The sequence below is a fragment of the Phyllopteryx taeniolatus genome, chromosome 1 (assembly GCF_024500385.1).
Source record: "Phyllopteryx taeniolatus isolate TA_2022b chromosome 1, UOR_Ptae_1.2, whole genome shotgun sequence".
NCBI classification, from domain to species: Eukaryota; Metazoa; Chordata; class Actinopteri; order Syngnathiformes; family Syngnathidae; genus Phyllopteryx; species Phyllopteryx taeniolatus.
The window spans coordinates 3,772,862-3,786,639 of record NC_084502.1 but is presented as its reverse complement, the minus strand read 5'-3'; the positions used below and the strand labels follow the sequence as shown (position 1 = coordinate 3,786,639).

At 44.4% G+C, this 13,778-nt stretch overlaps 1 long non-coding RNA gene across 2 annotated transcripts; it reads right to left on the bottom strand.

The window, feature by feature from the left end:
- Window positions 1-1,473: 1,473 nt before the first annotated feature.
- LOC133472576 (uncharacterized) lies at window positions 1,474-6,308 on the bottom strand. 2 transcript variants are annotated; one of them, XR_009787389.1, is made up of 3 exons: window positions 4,721-6,308; window positions 1,866-4,105; window positions 1,474-1,677 (listed from the first exon to the last, which is right to left on the bottom strand). It is a non-coding gene; the product is annotated as an uncharacterized LOC133472576 (long non-coding RNA). The 2 variants fall into 2 exon arrangements; XR_009787469.1 differs by having other exon boundaries at window positions 1,474-2,082; window positions 3,934-4,105.
- Between the last annotated feature and the right edge of the window lie 7,470 nt (window positions 6,309-13,778).

Genomic DNA, 13,778 nt, shown 5'->3' with positions numbered 1-13,778 from the left:
GGTTCCTGTAAGTAAAGAAAAATATAATCAGCATATAGATTGATTTTGTGTTCTGTCACTAGTGAGCATATACCTTTAATATTAGCATTCTGACATATAGCAGCAGCAAGAGGTTCGATAAATATTGCAAATAGCATTGGTGAGAGTGGACATCTTGTCTGGTGTCTAACGGTGACTGTGTGCAGTTGCCGTTTGAATCTTGAATAGCTGTAATTAATTATATTTCTTTATTGCGCTGAATTTGGTTCAAAAGGAATTTTCCCGATTTATTATTGTACTCAAAGTTAGTGTATCTTAACGGTTGTTGCAGAAATTCTGTTCTTTTTGATAAGATAATGTCTAACGGAAGTTTTGCCTTTTGAAGTTGGTTTCTAAGTGTATCTATTGGATTAATTGCATATTCTTCTGTGAGGTGTTTAATTTTTTCCTCAAATCCATTTTCCACTATTTTTTCTCTTTTTTTCTTATACGAAGAATATAATATGATTTGACCTCTCAAAACAGCTTTCCCGGTTTCAAACAACAGAGATGGGGATATGGTTGGGGAGTCGTTGAATTTCAGAAACTCGTCCCATTCCTTCCTCACGAAAGAATCAAAATCTGGGTCCTTCAGTAGGGACATGTTGAAGCGCCATGTTGGTGGGGGTCCCAAATTTGATTATATTTTTAGATTGAGAGAAATCGGTGCATGGTCGCTGATGATGATTGGATGTATTTTGGGAGTAATTCTTTGAGCTGCCGAGTTTTTTGAAAGAAATAAGTCTATTCATGAGAAAGAGCAGTGAACTGACCTCCATATGTCAACGAGACCAAAGTCATCCATATACCGCTATAGTATATCGGAGCATTGTGGCTGATTACTATTTTTGAGATTTGATTGATCTATTAGGGGATTAAGCGTAAGGTTAAAATCACCTCCCGTAATAATTGTAGAAGTGGCTGACAAGTTTGACAAGTGTGAAAAGAGCCTGTGAAAAAAGGCTGGATCCTCTTTATTTGGAGCGTATACATTGACAGTTGTATAAAGCTTGTTAAATATTGTAGCCTGTATAATTATATATCGGCCTTCTGGATCTACCACTGTACTTTTTATTGTAAAAAGTAGTCTTTTTCTCATGAACGGAACAGAGGATAGGACCCAAAAATGCGCAACTCCAAAACAAATGGACAGTTTCAAAGAGGTTTAATATACGGGCAGAGGTCGGTACACAGGCAGGGAATCCAAAAAAGGCAACAGTATCCAAAAACGTGAGGCAAAAAGGCGAGGTCAATAATCGGAACAGGGTCTAGTCTTACTGTGAGTCGGTGACATGGAAACAAGGAATGCTGTAACACGACGAACTGGCGACGAGAAAGAATGGGACATGAGGTTAAATGCAAGGTGTAATTAGGGTGCCCGGAGCCCCTGGATGCGCAACGTGGAAGTCCCGAATGAGCGAGTCATCCACGATAAACGCAGACGGCACCCATGAACGTTCCTCAGCCCCATAGCCCTCCCAGTCCACCAGATATTGAAACCCCCTCCCCCTCCGACGAGACGACAACAGCCGCCTCACAGTGAGGACAGGACATACACATTCAACGCCTGGAAGGCGGGACCACAGGGTACACCCGGGCTGGTTTGAGCAGGCTGACGTGAAAAGCAGGGTGGACCCGCATCGACCTTGGGAGCCTAAGCTTCACGGTGACAGAATCAAAATCAGAATCAGAATCATCTTTATTTGCCAAGTATGTCCAAAACACACAAGGAATTTGTCTCCGGTAGTTGGAGCCGCTCTAGTACAACAGACAGTCAATTTACAGAACACTTTGGAGACATAAAGACAGGGTGGATGATCTTTGTGATGGGGAAGGGCCCAACAAACCTGGGAGTGAACTTCCGGGACTCCACCTGGAGTAGAATATGCTTGGTGGAAAGCCAAACTCGCTGACCCACTTTGTAGCTCGGGGCCGGTGTCCTCCGACAATCACCAGTGGTTTTGTAGGACCGTCCCTGGCGCAGCAACATCTGGCGGGCTCGCTCCCAGGTCCTCCTGCAGCGTCTCACCAAGGTCAATGCAGCTGGAACTGTAGACTCTGGGGCTATGGCAGGAAACAGAGATGGTTGGTAACCATGCACAACGTGAAAAGGCGATAGACCAGTGGATGCAGAGGGGAGGGAATTGTGAGAGAATTCAACCCAAACCAGTTTCTGAGACCAGGATCGTGGCTCCTATGAAGCGAGACATCGGAGCACAGTCTCCAGGTCCTGGTTCAGGCTCTCGGTTTGGCCGTTGGTTTCAGGGTGAAACCCAGATGACAGACTGACGGTAGCACCTCTGAGATTGGAAAACTCCTTCCAAAATTGCAAAATGAATTGGGGACCCCTTTCGGATACCACATTCTTGGGGAAACCATGCAACTTGAATACCTGGTGTATCATTAACTCGGCAGTGTCTTTAGCTGAGGGGAGTTTTGGGAGTGCAACGAAGTGTGCCATCTTAGAGAACCTGTCCATGACTGTTTGAATGGTGGTATTTCCTTTCGAGACCGGTAATCCCGTTACAAAGTCTACGGAGATGTCTGACCAAGGACGTTGTGGTATTGGCAGGGGTCGTAACTCCCCAGAAGGACCTTTATGAGAGGACTTGTTGGCAGCACATACCTGGCAAGCATTGACATAATTGGTGACATCCCTTCTAACATTGGGCCACCAAAAGCGCTGTTCGACCACAGATTGAGTCTTGGCAATGCCTGGGTGACATACAGTCCGGTTAGTGTGGGCCCAGTGGATGACTCTTCCCCTTGAGGTCGGAGCCACATAAAGCATGTTTTCAGGGCAATTTTACGGGCTAAGAGTGTTCTTCAGAGCCTCCTTTACCGCAGTCTCAAAGTCCCAAACAAAAGCAGAAACGAAACACGACTTGGGCAAAATGGTTTGAGGGTCGGACAAAAAATTCTCTGCGCAGAAAATGCGCAATAAAGCATCTGGCTTACCATTTTTAGAACCAGGTCGGTAGGATAACGCGTGAAATTGAAACTAGTGAAAAACAGAGCCCATCGAGCCTGCCTCGCATTTAATCTCTTGGCAGACTTAAGATATTCCAGGTTCTTGTGATCTGTCCATGCTAAAAACGGAGTATCTGCCCCCTCTAGCCAGTGCCTCCACTCCACCAAAGCCACCTTGACTGCCAGCAGTTCACGGTCACCAATGTCATAATTTCTCTCGGCTGGGATCAGTTTTTTGGAGAGATAAGCACAAGGATGTAATTTACCATCCTTGAGACATTTCTGGGAGAGCACTGCTCCTATACCGGCATCAGACCCATCTACTTCTACCATAAACTGCTGTTTGAGATCTGGCAAAGTGAGGATGGGAGCGGATGTAAAGCTCGATTTAAGTTTCTGAAAAGCTGCCTGCCAAAGCGGGTTCCATACGAAAGGTCTGTGTGGCGAGGTAAGATCATGCAAAGGCGAGGCTATAGAACTGAAGTTTCGAATGAACTTTCTGTAGAAATTAGCGAACCCTAAGAACCTTTGTACGTCTTTGCGTGACGTGGGAGTGGGCCAATTAGTCACGGCATCAACTTAGCAAGGGTCCATTTTGATTTCACCTGGAGCCAGCGCGAACCCCAGAAAAGAAACGGACTCCTTGTGGAACTCACATTTCTCAGCCTTGACATATAGTTCATTCTGCAGTACACAAAAACATACACATTCAACATGTCACGCAGGACATCATTGACAAAGTTCTGGAACACAGCTGGAGCGTTAGTTAGTCCAAAAGGCATCACCAAATACTCGTCATGTCCCGTTGGTGTGTTGAAGGCTGTTTTCCATTCATCCGCCTCCTTTATCCTGACTAAATGATATGCATTTCTTTAGTCGAGTTTGGTGAAAACCTTCGCTCCCTCCAGGAACTCAAAGGCGGTGGAGATGAGAGGAAGAGGGTACCTGTTTTTCACCGTTATGTCGTTGAGACGCCGGTAATCGATACAGGGTCGCGGAGTCTTGTCCTTCTTGTCCACAAAGAAAAATCCGGCTCCCGCAGGGGATGAAGATGGGCGAATAATCCCGACTGCCAGTGATTCATCCACATACTCCTTTATAGCCTTGTGTTCCGGCCCTGAAAGAGAGAATAACCTCCCTTGTGGGGGTGTGGTTCCAGCCAGCAAGTCAACAGCACAGTCATAAGGTCTGTGGGGTGGAAGGGATTTGGCCTTGGACTTGGAAAAAACATCTTTAATGTCCTGTTAACAGGAGGGTACTTGAGACAAGTCAGGATCCCCAGATGGGGTTTGTGGATTGTCATTTGAAACATAGCCCTGAACATCACAGGCTTGAAACAGTTCTGGGCGCAATTGCTGCCCCATGGCATAACCTGCCCAGAGGACCAGTCAAGGTAATTTCAACCATGGGTTCCCTAAAATAAGGTCATGATTCATGGTGTCAAAAACATGAAAACTGATGCGTTCCGAGTGAGAATCAGGAAATGTCAATGTGAGTGTTTGGGTGCAGTGAGTGATCTTGCCCATAAAACTGCCATCTACAGCATAGGTGTGCAGTGGCGTTTTATTTGCAAGGTTCTAAGGTGGATACATCTAATGAGGAGGGAGTTGAGTAAGTTTGCGTCAGAACCAGAGTCAATTAATACAGGTGTATGAATTTCTTGATCAGGAGAGCAGAGTGTCACTTTAGGAAGAACCCGGGAAGGGTCTTCTTTAATGAAATTCCGACTCACCTCTCCCGTGCCCTTGGTACCGGCACCGGCAACCTTGACGTGACAGTGGCTCATGGAATTACCCAACTGCCTGCAGTAGAAGCACAGCCCTTCCCTCAGCCGGAAGGAAAATGCAAGGTGTAATTAGGGTGAACGAGGCACAGGTGGTGAAGATGCCCTCATGTTCAGGTGTGTATGAAACAGGGGGAAGACAAAAACCAGAACACACACCCATGACACTTTTATGGACTAGTATTGAGACTCCTCTTTGTCTACAGTTATAAAAGGCCGAGATAACATGAGTGAAATTAGAGTCAATGAGGCATTTTTCTTCTGACTTAGTAAGGTGTGTTTCTTGTAATAGGAGGAGGTCTGTTTTAAGTTTAGTGGTATAATCCATAACGTTAATTCTCTTTGCCTGTGATCGAATGCCATTGACAAATGTTAAGTGTGACATATAATGGGTGTGTGTATCATAATTTGAAAAAGATTTGGTACTATGCATTCTTTGTTGTTGTTTTTTTGACAGTTTTCGGGAGATTATTTGGTATTGTGTTGACGAATGTTATTTAGAGAGGGTGATAGAGATGCTATATTCAAATACTGCAAAGCAAGGGTACATAGAAGGGTAACGAGCAAACACTGAACATAGGAAACAAACTGACAAGGGGATAATATGTTGTATGGTGGTGGTTTGTGGTGTGCAAAAAGAGTTTTGCGCGACTTGTGCGTTTAGTGTGTGTGGAAGCAAGTAGAGCAGGAAAGCAGGGAGATAGGAGTGAGGATGCATGCTGGTGGCATGCATGATTCCGTTTTTGTTTATCTACGCAAAAGTGGAAAGAATGAAACAAAATACAATACATTTTTGACAATTCATACTGACAACAGATCAAAAGTAGTACTTATCTAGAAGAGCCAGGGCGTGACGTTGTCATCACGAAACAGTTGGCCGTCGACATATAGCTTGTCGACAACTAACCACGCTCGTTTGCCTTTCTCACGGAAATTCTTCATCAACGGGTACAAAACTCTACGCGTCTCATTAATCTCCTTAGGGAACTGGTCGTTCATTCCAAACAAAGTCCCTTTAAGATCCCGACGTTTGGATTTTACAAACACTTTTTGCTGAAAGTGTTCAAACTTTGCAATGATGGGACGTAGTCGGTTTCCTGGATGAGGGCCTCCCAATCGGTGGACACGGTGAAAAGTAATCTTGTCGACTGTATCTTGTTGTATCTTGAGCGCGGTCATCATAAACTTTTTAATCTGCTCCTCGGGGTCTTCCAGAGCATTGTCTGGAATGCCTGAGAAAATGAGGTTGTCATGCATGCTTCTTGATTGAATGTCCAACGTAGTTTCTTTCATGAGTTTATATTCCAGTCTAAGAGTTTGTAGTTCTGCTGACGTTGACATCATGTTTGATCGAAGCGCAGTATTATCTAATCTTAGATCATTCACTTGTTGTTGCGTGAATTCCAAGCTCTTCCTGAGTTCGGTGATCTCCTGGCGAAGCAAATCAAGTGCAATTGACAATTTCTTGTCGATTGAAAAGAGGACGCTTGTCTGTATCTCTGTCGAATCAAGCAAATCCTCAGTTAAGGTGGAAGAATCAGCTTTTTTCCTCTTCAGCGGCAGTTCGACGCATTGACTCGGATCCTCCATGTCGAGACGAGCTGGTGTTGACGTAGCTGCGCGGATAGCAAGTGGCTCTCTGTAAGTTACCGCTGCTCCCGAAGCTGGCGAAGGAAAAAAGAAAAGAGAGAAGCGACCATCCGCCGTTGAAAAATACTTGTGAAAAGAGAAATTTTATTTTGTAGTAGTTTTTTTTTTCCCCAAGACTGTGCAAAAGGCGCCGCCATGTTTTTCGTCTTCGGAAATCACGCAATCTCTCGCGTTGTCACAGCATGCTCCCCCCCCCCTTGAACTTAATCAAAGCAAAAAAATCGGTCGAACGATGGCTCATATCTCAAAAAAGTCTTAAGTCCGGTCATTCATTTCTCATGGTACGTTGTTAACTTTGATGGGGGAATGGTATCACATCTGCCTCACAGTTGTGAAGTTGGGGATTTGAGTCTCAGCTCAGCTGTTGGTGTGTACTTTGCATGTTTTCCCTGTGCTTGGATGGGGCTAATTGAAGGTTAATTGAAGACTAAATTGTCTATTGGTGTCAATTTGAGTCAATGATTGTTTGTACCTGAATATACTGTACTGTATGTGCCCTGCAATTGACTGGGGACCTATAGCCAGCTTCTCATTTGGGAGAGGCTAACTTTCATTTGTCGGTTACAATCCTAGCCTAAAAATTGCTTTATGGTGGACATTAACATGTCGTAACCGAAGCCACAAATTTCACTTAAAATGCAACAATGTCACTTCTGACTCCCGTGTTTTGTATCCAGTCCCAATTTTTTTTTTTTTTTTCGCTCATACACCATTAGACTCTCTAAATTGTGGTAGTAGTTTATCATGGTAATGGTTGCTGGCACATTTAGTGTGGCCTCTGCTGGGTTTTCTGGTTTTCTTTTATACCCAACGGCTCACCACATATGTGACAAATCGTGCCGGTTGCCACAGCAGAGAAAGACGCACCTCTCCAAGATTTATGTGGCGCACAGAAACATTTGGCCTGACTTATAGAAGCTTTTTTAATAGACCGGAGAGTGAGCATGTGGCCAAATGCCAATCCAGAATGTGGCAGCACATGTGAGCCATTAAGTATGAGCTGTTTCAGTCAGGTGCAGTAGCAAGTTGTTTTAGAAGTACACAATGTACTGTATATACTGTACATGTATGCGGAAAACAGACAACCCGAAAAAAAAACACGCAGGCACGGGGACAACAAACCAAACCAACCCCACAAAGGAAGGCCGGAGCCCAGATTTGAACCCATGACGTCTGAACCGTCAGTCGGATGTGCTAACCAGTCGGACACCGTGTCACCTTGCAAACACCTGTATCCAGTTTAATTTTTATAAATGCAAATTAATTTTCTTTTACAGTATTTGTATGACCTCTGGAAGCTGCATTTCAAAACCCTCAGTGGGAAAATAATTTTACAGTCATGACACGTTACATGCGACAGCCAAACTTCACCTGGGAAACACTCGAAGGTTGGGAGTCTTGCTCAAAGGACACATTAACTTGGTACTAAAGAAGAGAGCCAATAACCACTCCTGCCGTTTCTCTTTTTGGTCCATTACTGCATGTCCGATCAGTCCACAGTGTACCCCACTTCCCACCCTAAGGCAGCTGGGACTAGGCATGACAATGGAAAACCAGTTCTTTCTTAGAACCAATTCCCAGTATTTGTTTCCTAGGAATTGTTGGTTTGCCTGTTGCTTATTCATTCCTCGTATGTCGCAAATGTGTGATGATGTCACATGCAAGAAGTCTATTTGCGTTCATAACTTTCCCAGCATGTACGATATATTGTTTTTATTATTTTGATGTGTGGGGTATTGTGTTAGCTCTGTTGCTACACTAATGTAACATCTTAGTCGACACTCTATTATGTCAACCTTGTGCCTCATTCTCCAGGCATGACCGATCAACCCATGCTTAATCCAACTGTTACATTAATGTAACAGTTGCCACATTATTATGCGAATCTCGACTTTTACTGCATTTGGCTGAATTTCCAATTTCCAATGTCTGTGATAAGTCTCTTGAGAAGATTTTCTGATGTAGAGAGCCAGCAGCGTATCATTTAAAACATAGACATGACACAATAACTCATATCTGCAGTGGGCAGTGCTTGCCGCATCCCTTTGTCCATCTTCTTACTGCCTTCATGTGTGCCGCCCAGCCGGTTCCTGCCCCTGGAGCGCTTTGACAATGCAGCCCAGATGAGCCCTGCTGCGCACCGTGCACAGGAAATTGGGGACTAAAACACATGGATTAAACTGTGAGACACGATTTGAATTTGGAGATTAATATAGATACTGCATATGTACTGTCTATAACTGGGACTTTTTCCAATTTTAGAGGGGGAAAAAACGGACCATGTTACACTTATTGGAAGAGTGGTCCAAAATGTTGATTTGTTGAAAATAAACAATCAGCATTTTTCTCCTGTGAATTCTCGGAAAGTCTAAAATGTGGTCTTCACCTCACAGTGGTTTTAAAAGCGATTTAATAACATGGTGAAAATGACTTTCATGTCATTTTTGGACCACCAAAGTGTTTTATTTTCTGGCCTTCGTTAGCATTCAACAGACCTACATTATGTGTGATTGGATGAGAATCAAAGCATTGAACTTATTAAATGCAAAACCCAATTCCAATGAAGCTGGGACATTTTGTGAAATGTAAATGAAAACAGATGATTTGCAAATCTTTTTGAAACGAAATTCAATTCAATAAATTACAAAGACAAGGTATTTAGTGTTCAAACTGATACATTTTGTTTTTTTTTGCAAATATTCTCTCATTTTGAATTTGATGCCTGCACCATGTTCCAAAAAAGCAGAGAGACGGCAGCAAAGACTGGAAAAAATGAGGAATGCTCGAAAAACACCTGTTGGGAACATTCCACAGGTGAGCAGGTTAATTGGTAACAGGTGAGTGTCATGATTGGGTATAAAAGGAGCACCCCCAAAATGTTCTGTCGTTGCCAAGCAAGGACGGGGCGAGGTTCACCACTGCGTAAGCAAATAGTCCAACAGTTTAAGAACAATGTTTCTCAACGTGTAATTGCAAGGAATTTAGGGATTTCATCATCTAAGGTCAATAATATCATCAAAAGATTCAAGCGGCAAAGCTGCAAACCAACATTGAATGCCTGTGACCTCCGATCCCTCAGGAGGAACTGCATTAAAAAACGTCATCATTGTGTAAAGCATCGTGTAAAGGATATTGCCCTGTGGGCTCATGAACACTTCCGAAAACCATTGTCAGTTAAGACAGTTTGTCGCTACATCTACAAATGCAAATTAAAACTCTACCATATCAACCGCTGGCTTCTCTGGGCCTGAGCTCATCTGAGATGGACTGATGCAAAGTGGTCTGACAAGTCAACATTTCAAATAGTTTTTGGGAATCATGAACGTCGTGTCCCCCAGGCCAAAGAGGAAAAGGACCGTCAGGATTCTGGAAGTTCAAAAGCCAACATCTGTGATGGTATGAGGGTGTGTTAGTGCCCATGGCATGGGTAACTTGCACATCTGTGAAGGCACCATTAATGCTGAAAGATACATACAGGTTTTGGAGCAACATATGCTGCCATCCAAGCAATGTCTTTTTTAGGGATGTCCCTGCTTATTTCAGCAAGACAATGCCAAGACACATGTTACAACAGTGTGGCTTTGGGATAAAAGAGTGAGAGTACTAGACTGGCCTGCCAGCAGTCAAGCCCTGTCTCCCAGTGAAAATGTGTGGCGTATTATAAAGCGCAAAATAAGACAATGGACACCGTTGAGCAACTGAAGTTGTACATCAAGCAAGAATGGGAAATAATTCCACATATATATCAACAATTAGTGTCTTCAGTTCTTACACGCTTATTGAGTGTTGTTAAAATGAAACACAGTGGTAAACATACCTGTGTCCCACCTTTGGTCTAACACGTCGCAGGCTAAAAATTCAAAATGAGTAAATATGTGCAAAAAAAACATACTTTTCTTTGTAGTATATTCAATTGAATATAGGTTGAAAATGATTTGCAAATCATTGTATTCTGTTTTAATTGATGTTTGACACAACATCATTGGAATTGGGGATTGTATTTAATGAGGGTAGTAGGTGGCTAAACCATTCAAGCTAGTTCAAGGCTGCCTGAAGAAAGATCTGTGTAGTTCATTTTTTCTCTTGATGTGACTAAAGTTGGCAAGGATTGAAATTCCATCACAGCATGATTTATCACTGACGCGCTTCATTATGACATGTTGCAATAGAACCCTCCCCAAGAAAAACTCAAAAGGGGGGTGGGCTCATTTCTTACAGGTTTTCTTCACTTTGGTTCCTTTTTTTTGCATTAAGTGGGAAATAGTTATTCTCATTTTAAGCTCTCTGCGACTGCAATTTTGATTTATATGTTGTTCATACAAACTGAGCTTGACGTGGTTTAAATCATGTTGACTGAATCAGACAAGCGGCACGGTGGCCGACTGGTTAGAGCGTCAGCCTCACAGTTCTGAGGACCCGGGTTCAATCCCCGGCCCCTCCTGTGTGGAGTTTGCATGTTCTCCCCGTGCCTGCGTGGGTTTTCTCCGGGTACTCCGGTTTCCTCCCACATCCCAAAAACATGCATGAATTGGAGACTCTAAATTGCCCGTAGGCATGACTGTGAGTGCGAATGGTTGTTTGTTCCTATGTGCCCTGCGATTGGCTGGCAACCAGTTCAGGGTGTACCCCGCCTCCTGCCCGATGACAGCTGGGATAGGCTCCAGCACGCCCGCGACCCTAGTGAGGAGAAGCGGCTCAGAAAATGGATGGATGGATGAATCAGACAATGGCCAAAACTCAGGATTGTTGGGATTCCCTCTGCAATAAATCATACTCTTGTACACCTTTTTCTCAGACTTTGACTTTGTTTCATCAAAAACAGATTTTAAATTCACTGTTTTTGCACGACGACTGGCAGTAATTGGCTTGGGGGTGTTGAGTATTTTGTGACTGATACGCACGTTGAGAGCCTTTTCAGTTAACAACAGTCGGCAACAGTCATGGATGTTGCGGAAAGCTTATTGTGAGTTGCAGGGAGTGCGATTTGGACCATGTCCAAATTCTTCAGAAAGGGTGACACCAGCAACCATGGCCATTGACAGGCTGTGGAATTAGCTGAAAAAGGGAGTCAAGTTGCAACACGAGTTAATCGTTACAATGAAATTATTTCTTGATGTTAGAATGATGAAAGAATTTGGGCTGATAAAGGTTAGGTGGCATGAAAGAGAAAAATGACCGTCATCTCTGTGCAGGGAATGAAGCAATCGTGTTATGAGGCTTTTTAGTATCTTGGCCTGTTTTCCCGTTGACCTCATGTGAACCACTAACGTGTGTGTGGGAAAAAACATCTACCGCCATTTACACAAATAAGGATGCACATACACTTCCGCAAGAAGCACACAAAGTTGTAAGAGTGATTGCCTGGTCCAATTGTGTGCAGCACAGTGACAGGAAAGACAACAAACACAGGCACACAAGGCTACTATTGTGCTTTACAATGTTATCCACAGATAAGATAAGGGCAACATGAGCGGTTACCTAGAAACTACCCGTATTTGATTGATTTATTTTCTTTCTTGGGTGATAACTCCAACTGAAATAACATAGGGCACTTGTTCTAACACTATTTTGAGTGGTGGTTTGGAGGCACCAATTTTTTTCAGTCAGGCGTGAACATCCCGAGAAAATTGATGCAATTGCCAAGTCGTCATCAACCCTGCGCGTGAAGCCACGTGAAGGACTCTTAAACCTGCTGACCCCGTGCAGGCCAAATACTGTGGAACCCCCTTTTAAGTCTATCCAAATAACAATAATCCTTCATCATGTGTGCCGTTTTCTGTTGCTGGAATGGTTCCAGGGAAAATGAAGTAAAGGTGTCGACCACTTCTTTCACACATGGAGGCACTTAGGTCCGTTCACGCACACTGTACGCCATCATGAGACAAATCTCTCTGCAGCACATAGCATAAACCTCTGTTTTCGTATGCCCAAGTTTTTCTTGGCATTCACTTTTAGATATAGGTACCTATTTTTTCGGGCCCAAAATTTGTCCCAGATATCGTACATCCGCTCGGTTGAAAATGGTCGTGCCCTTTCTCGGTGTTTTCCTCTATCTGTATTTCTGTTATCCATAATTTTTTTTGTCAGACGAATTTAAGTATGGTTTGACGTTGTTGTGTTACAGGGTAACCTGCGCGTCACCCCGTGTAAGTTCCTGTTTGACAAAGATGAGAAACACCGTAGAATTCAACAAAGAACTTGATGTACGAAGATGGTTTCGATGTGGCCGATCTTGCCAGGATGTACGGGACGTCCTCATCGATGACATATATTTGTGCTGCAGGAGTCAAGTGACTTTCAAGCTAGTTTGATTAAAAAAATAAATAAATAAATACGAGAAACACCAAAGACTTCAAGATAGAATCTGAAGCAAAGTACGAAAATAGCGGAATAACAATTACCTCTCTCTCCTCCAGCTACCCTCTCCACCATTTTACATACGCCATAAAGTCTTCTATATAGGTATAAGTGATGTTTAATGTTCATTTATCCATTTCATTAGTCATTCATATTTCCCAATGTATCTGTATGTTACCCTCCTTGAGCCGTCAGCTGGTGGAGGGGTTTGTGTATCCCAATGATCCTAGGAGCTAAGTTGTCTGGGGCTTTATGCCCCTGGCAGGGTCACCCATGGCAAACAGGTCCTAGGTGAGGGACCAAACAAAGCACGGCTCAAAGACCCCGTATGAAGAAAACAAATTATGGACTCAGGTTTCCCTTGCCCGGACGCGGGTCACCGGGGCCCCCCTCTGGAGCCAGGCCTGGAGTTGGGGCTCGAAGGAGAGCGCCTGGTGGCCGGGCCTGCACCCATAGCCCGAAAGGGTAACGTGGGTCCCCCTTCCCATCGGCTCACCACCTGTGGGAGGGGCCATAGGGGTCGGGTGCAATGCGAGCTGGGCGGTGGCCGAAGGCGGGGACCTTGGCGATCCGATCCCCGGCTACAGAAGCTGACTCTAGGGACGTGGAATGTCACCTCTTTGGCAGGGAAGGAGCCCGAGCTGGTGTGTGAGGTCGAGAAGTTCCGACTAGATATAGTCGGACTTGCCTCCACGCACAGCTTGGGCTCTGGTACCAGTCCTCTCGAGAGGGGTTGGACTCTCTTCCACTCTGGAGTTGCCCACGAGGAGAGGCACTGAGCAGGTGTGGGTGTACTTATTGCTCCCCGGCTCGGCGCCTGTACGTTGGAGTTCACCCCGGTGGACGAGAGGGTAGCCTCCCTCCACCTTCGGGTGGGGGAACGGGTCCTGACTGTTATTTGTGCCTATGCACCAAACACCAGTTCAGAGTACCCACCCTTTTTGGAGTCCTTGGAGGGGGTGCTGGAGAGCGCTCGCGCTGGGGACTCCATCGTTCTGCT